The sequence below is a fragment of the Dama dama genome, chromosome 24, assembly GCF_033118175.1.
Source record: "Dama dama isolate Ldn47 chromosome 24, ASM3311817v1, whole genome shotgun sequence".
In the NCBI taxonomy this organism is placed as follows: domain Eukaryota; kingdom Metazoa; phylum Chordata; class Mammalia; order Artiodactyla; family Cervidae; genus Dama; species Dama dama.
Window position 1 is genome coordinate 51298709 of NC_083704.1, and position 6858 is coordinate 51305566.

General features: G+C 43.4%; 1 long non-coding RNA gene across 1 annotated transcript; it reads left to right on the forward strand.

Annotated features, from left to right (window-relative positions):
* The first annotated feature begins 357 nt into the window (after nucleotides 1-357).
* LOC133045834 (uncharacterized) lies at nucleotides 358-5352 on the forward strand. The gene is made up of 3 exons (XR_009690361.1): nucleotides 358-372; nucleotides 943-2065; nucleotides 5262-5352. It is a non-coding gene; the product is annotated as an uncharacterized LOC133045834 (long non-coding RNA).
* Nucleotides 5353-6858: the final 1506 nt, after the last annotated feature.

Genomic DNA, 6858 nt, shown 5'->3' on the forward strand with positions numbered 1-6858 from the left:
GTGCCCCAGGTAGAAGGAAAAGCACATGCAGTCTTGCAGGCAGGAAAGAACTTGGGTGCTTGAGACTAAATGAACAATGCTGCTAGAGCAAAATTTCGGTGGGATTGTGGCAGGAGGTGTAGTGAAGGGGGAATCAAATGGGTAGGTCATGAAGGGCCTGTAGATGGTGACAAGGAACTGGATCTTAGGACCAATAGGAAATCACTAAATTTTAGTGACTAAAAGGTTGCAGGAAATTACTTCCTCTTTAATTTCAGTCTTGCTGCAGTGTGAAAACTGCTTAAGGCTGGTCTTGCTGCAGTGTGAAAACTGCTTAAGGCTGGTAAGAGTGGAAGCTGGGATTTCAGGTAGAAGACAACTAGATAAGAGCAGGTAAGAGATGATGATGGCATGGCTTGTGTTAAGAAAGGTCCTTGGGAAAATTAATGACCCCATGTCAATATTTGTGCAGAAAGAAACCTCTATGATTGCCATGCAAAAATTTCAGATGAAGGATATTATCTTGTCCTAGTATGCACTTTCTGAGAAGGCAATGGCAACCCACTCCAGTACTCTTGCCTGGAAAATCCCATGGATGGAGGAGCCTGGTAGGGTGCAGTCCATGGGGTCACAGAGTCAGACACGACTGAACGACTTCACTTTCACTTTTCACTTTCATGCCTTGGAAAAGGAAATGACAACCCACTGCAGTGTTCTTGCCTGGAGAATCTCAGGGATGGGGGAGCCTGGTGGGCTGCCGCCTATGGGGTCGCACAGAGTCGGACACGACTGAAGTGACTTAGCAGCAGCAGCAGTATGCACTTTTAGGGGGAAAACTGCTGTTGAAGAAGTCAACATGAAAATAAATATTTGTTTATTCTAGATATTGGAACATACAATCTTAGCACACATCGTTAAATGCAAAATATTATTTCCAAAATGTAATTTTCAATCTCATTTTAGTTAAGGTGATTAGGAAGTTTCTGAGGATACAACACACATGGCTTGACAACGGGAAGAAACAAAAAAAGGGAGTCCACACAGAAAGGACAGCCAAGGACAAAAGCAAAGGGACAACAATGAGATTGCCATGGTAAAGGACCAGAAAGTAGCCCGGTGGCTGGAGGAGTAAGTAGCCATCAGCACAAAGTATGTGGTCCATTTTTAATCAATGACTAGTAGATGGCTTCTCATTCACCTGTCACCTCCACAGTGCTGGCATTATCACACAATGAGGGTGTGCTCAGCCTCAGTCGCTTCTATCCACGGGATTTCCCAAGCAAGAATACTGGAGTGGGATGCCATTTCCTTCTCCAGGGGATCTTCCCCAGCCAGGGATGGAACCCGCATTTTCTGCGGTGGCAGGCGTGAGCCACCTGGGAAGCCCCATATCACGCAGTAGCCAGGAATAAAAAAAAACTAGCCGAGTAAGGTAGAGCTACCTCGCGCTACAGTATTTTTCAGCTATCTCGCAAGAGCTGATAAAAACTCCATCCACTTCCAGCGAACCAAGAGTAGAAACACTAGTTCTAGAAGAATCAGCGCATCGTCTAGAGAGTGCCTGTGTGTTCCCGACGGCTTCACGATAAGGCTCTTTTCGGTTTCATCACCGTCTCCTCCCTTAAGGCCCCTACCGGCACACCCTCAAAGATCCACAATTTTGGAAAATTCTCAGGAACCTCCTCCTGCGAGCGGTTCTTCAAGCCACTCCATACGTAGCCTTGCCTCCCCAGCCTTGGGCCCTCCAAACTAGAAAGCAGCGCCCCTTCTCCAGACGGAGTAAACCAGCTCTCATAGAGAAAACGATTGTTCACAGACTAAATCCGCAACGTCACATCCAACCCCCGGCCCCAGCCGCCGCTTGACACCGGAAGTCGCCGGCGTGACGTGGACAAAACGCCCGTCGGGGACGTGTCCCCGTAGAACCAATGGGCTCTGTCCACCTCCCTTTTCTGTTACCGTTTTGTCTATTCACGGCCTGTGACGTCAGAGGGAGGCGCGGAGGGAGATACGGAAACCAAGAGGGGCCAGGCGTCGCCGTCGCTCTGAAGGCAGAGGAGAGGCAAGATGGTTTACATCTCGAATGGTGAGTTGAAGGGGCAACGTGGGCGACCTCCGTCCTGGGATATCCTGGGAAGCCGGACCCCGGGTTTCTTTCGTCCTCGCCCGCCGGCCCGGCGCCACTTTCCCGGGCACGCCCCCCGGCCAAATGTAGCTGGGGGCGAAGTCGCCCCTGCCTGCAGCTCCTCAGCCGACCGTCCCTGAGCCGGCGGCAGGGGCTGAGGTCCCCTTGGTGACGGCTGTGCCGAGTGTCCGGCGATCTCGCCCTCCTGGAGCTCCTGACTGTGGGTTTTGAAAAGTGGTCTTTCCTTTTCGGTCGTCAGTGTCCTTAAGTGTTAAAAGAAAAGACCACAGTGTTTACACCATCTGCGTTGCTTTTTCTTATGCCTCGGACACTTTTTTTTTAAAGAGTCGTTCTTGTGTCCACACATTGTCTCTATATCGCTTTATCCGGGTGAAACCGTATTGTTTTGCGGGTGGAGACTTAGCCGCAGCCGGATTAGTTAGTTTGCCCAGGATCACATCTGTAGTTATGATGGTTCATTCGGGTTTCTAACGCCGGTTGGCTGACGTCAGCTTCCTTGCGGTTATCTACTACTACGCTGCCTCTTTCCGAAACTTGTAAGAGAGTGGACTAAAAGCTTTGGGTAGACTTTTTCCCCCCAGGTGAGAGAGCTTGTCACGCAGGTAATTTTCTGCCTTAATTTCAAGGGGCATAGGGAGAAATAGCACTCCCTGTAGGAACAAGTTGATTATTCCTGGAATGGAGAAGCTGAGAGAGACTTAATTTAGTGGTTCCCCAAAGACAATGAATGGAAAGGAAAGACACAGTATGACTGGGAAAAATGTCAGAACTGCCTGCCCACTTGTTTGACTCAGGTGACACAAATGTCTTGTTGCCCTCTTAACTCGTTCTTGCATCACTGGAGGCAGATCCTGGTTCCGTTTTGAATCATCTGTTTATTTTAAAAGGCTATGAAGATACTGTAGTCTGAAGTCTTCTGGCTGAGCGCACTTTGCATTTATTTGCTTTTCAAAATCTCTCTTCTCCTCCTTTTCAACTACTTAAAAATCTCTGAAACAGGTTGCTGAATGCTAAAAATCAAAGTTTAATCTTGGTTTTAGGCATTTGCAGACTTTGTGTTACATCCTTTGTGGTTAAGGCTGGCAGCTTCTATTATTTATTGACTACTTGTATTTGTAGCGTGTCTTGTGTATGCCTTACTGTTTTTCACCTACATAAATAAAGTCTTATTAGGACCTCTAATCTCACTTGTATAGTTGAGAAATGCCAGTTGCATTCAAGCCACTTATTTCTATCCGAGGATATTGGGAGGAGAAGTTTCTGCCTTCGGAAACTGGGAGAAAAAGCACAAAAAGCTGAATGGTACAAATGCATTCGATAGGCTCTTTAGAACTGCAAAGGAAGAAATTGACCAGTTCTAGTTAGATCTGTTTTCTTAGAAGGACTGTATCGGTATTTCATAGGTGACAAAAATTTTCTCTTACTGTCAAATGACTTTTTCCAACAATTCTGTATGATGACTCGTCTTGGAATGCTTTTGCTTAGAGAAGAAAAATGTCTCAATGATGCAGAGCTAGTAAGAGGCAGAACCAAGCCAATCACTCACACTCTGTTGTTGTTTAGTTGCTCAGTCTTGTCAGCGTCAGACTCTTTTCAGCCCCATGGACTGTAGCCCACCAGGCTCCTCTGTCCATGGCATTTGCCAGGCAAGAATACGAGAGTGGGTAGCCATACCCTTCTCCAGGGGATCCTCCCAACCCCAGGATCTTCCGGACCCAGGGATCAAACCCTTGTCTCCTGCATTGCATGTGGATTCTTTACCACTGAGCCACCTGGGAAGCCCTCACATGCTGTAGTAGCCCCCGTTTCTCAATAGCTCTGTAAGAGCTCAGATCCAGGTGGATACTGAAAGTAAGCTGGTCTGTGAAAGAGGAAAAGCTGTACCTGGGGGGGTGGCAGTGAGTGTGGTGAAGCCCTTGGGAAAATGGAGAGAGCAGGTAGTTGACAGATGGCTCTTCTCTCAAAATATTCTGACCTGTTCATTTACAAGACTGAAACTCTATATTCACTTTTCCTGATACAGCTTCTATTATTTAAAGTGGTTTGAAAAATAGATGCTTTTTTCTGTAAGATAAAACTGGAGTCTGTAATTAGGATCAACAGCATTCTGTTAAAGAAATAGCCATAAGCCAAATTCTCTTTAGTACTTAGAGCACACGAATTTTTTGACTTACAGGAATTTTAACATAACAACTGTTACAGGGTTATGAAGATTTTAAGAGTATGTATAAACAGTCTTTTTATCTAGGCAAGAGACTTTGCGAGTGAAAGAGATACTCCAAACACATTTAGGAAATGGAGGTGATGTGAACGCTTTATACTCATTCATCTCATTTGTTTCCTCAAAATGCTTGAATAAACAGATATTTGTACACCCATGTTCTTAGCAGCATGTTCACAGTAGCCAAAACGTAGAAGCAACCCAAATGCCCATCAATAGATGAATGGATAAATGAAATGTAGTATATGCATACAGTGGAATATTCATCAGCCTAAAAAAGTAAGGATATTTTGACATATGCTACAATATGGATGAATCCTAAAGATACTGTACTAAGTGAGATAGCCAGTTGTTAAAGTACAAGTAGGGTATGACTCCTTGTACAGATTTCCTAGAGCAGTCAAGTTCATAGAGACACAAAGTAGAATGGTGGTTTTCAGGGTCTGGGGAGCGGGAGAAATGGGGAGTTAGTGTTTAAGGGGTGTGGAGTTGTAGTTGGGGAAGACAGAAAAGTTCTGGAAGTGGCTGATGATGATGGTTGTATGGTAATGTACTTAATGCCATAGAATTGTACACTTAAAATGATTAAAATGATAAAATTTTTTGTGTATATTTTTACCTCATTAAAAAAGAAAAAAAAGAAAAAATTCTTGAAATGTCACCCACCAAAAATTACAAACTATATAGGAGGCATTATTTGACATATGCAAGAAATGACCTCTAGATCACAGAGCTTCACTTCCCGGAACCTTTCCTTAGGACCATATACACATCACAGACTTCTTGCGTAGATTGTTTGGAACAGCAAACATGTTGAAAATTGAGCTTATGATTGTTACCCGACTGATTAAGTGCAATGTGTCTTGTGTCAGGGATTTGTAGCACTAACTGAAGTTTCTTCATTCTTATCTGCAGGACAAGTGTTGGACAGCAGGAGTCAGTCCCCATGGAGACTGTCTTTCATAACAGATTTCTTTTGGGGAATAGCTGAGTTCGTGGTTTTGTTGTAAGTATAGTAGTGCTGTTAGTAGCCCTGATACTTAAGTTTACAAAGGTACATTAGAGACATTATGTTGGTATCTTAAACAAGCTCAGCTTTCCTGAAGCAGTTTTCAATTGTGATTTTTATTAGTAGCTTTTCTAAGGGAGATGAAGACCTGTATACTGGTAAAACTCCCCTCAAACACCTTGTATGATTACAAATATCTTCTTGAGTTAGTAAGGTTGACCATGACTTGGCCCTCCTGGTAACCATTTCAACCTGCAGCTGTGGGGCCAGACCAACTCCTTCTATTGCCCAGTGACACACCTCACTTTCTGTTATTTCCGCCTTTCATGCACAGTATACAATGAGTAAACAAGGGGAATTAGATCTTGAATTTTAAAAGCTCCCAAGCCATAAACTTTTTTTCTTAAATGAAGGATTAGCATCTATACACAGGATACACATAATTCACCATAATTTCAAGCAATTCTTAGTTAAGTTTTTTTTTTTTTGGTCTTTCATATTCTATTTTATGAAAATGGTTCATCAACTACTAACAAGTCTTACTCATCCAAAGTTTAAATATACATTTGAGTGCCTCGTGGGCCAAGAACTGCAGAGATGCAGAGATATGGGAGATAGTTCCTTCGTTGACTTTAATGTCAGTAAATATCTTCATTTTAAAAGGGGCCTTGGGGAGGGCATGATGGTGGGAGGTGGACATCAGAGAAGGTTATTGCAGGTGGGAGAGACACAGGAAAGATGGCAGAGAAGTTTGAAAATCAGCCTATGATATTTATACTTAATTTGATGGTAGCTCTGGTATATAAAGTTTAATCTGATGGCTGCATGTAGCATAAATTAAAAGGGGAAAATGGAAGAGGCTACCATAGAGAAATACAACAGGGGATAGAGAAGCCTAAGTTATGGTACTCACTGCAAAACTTCTTTGCAATCTCTTACAAATTTCACCTCCATATTGTTTATTTAATTAATTTAGTTAAATTTTAATTTAATTTAGTTAAATCCTTTCCCCTTTACAAATAAAGAACATTCCATTTAAATGAATTCCCAGAAAGCCCTGTGCCTCTGGCATACCACCTCAATCCCTCCTTCCCCAAGGTAACATTAGGTAAGTTTTTGGCACAGGAAGTAGGATGCAATACTATAAAAGCAGTTTCTGGGGCCTGACAACCAAGACAGAGCAGAGGAAGAAAGTTGGAGTTGACTCTGGTTTCAGAGTCATTCGTAGACTCTGTCTAGAAGAGTTATCGCAAATAAGAGAGACAAGGGATGGTAGCTTTGGCACAGAACACAGCATACCATGTTGAAACCTGTGTTTGTGATAGATGGTGTTGTCCAGCTGGCCTCAAGAAATGGGGCTTTGGAGCTAAGTTAGTTTAGTCTTCCTCCCACAGAGATGATAGTTGAAGCTACGGAAATTTTACATTGTTGAAAGTGGATCTTTGTTGTTTTCTGCCCCTTTCAGTTTCAGAACTCTGCTTCAACAAGATGTGAAAAAGAGAA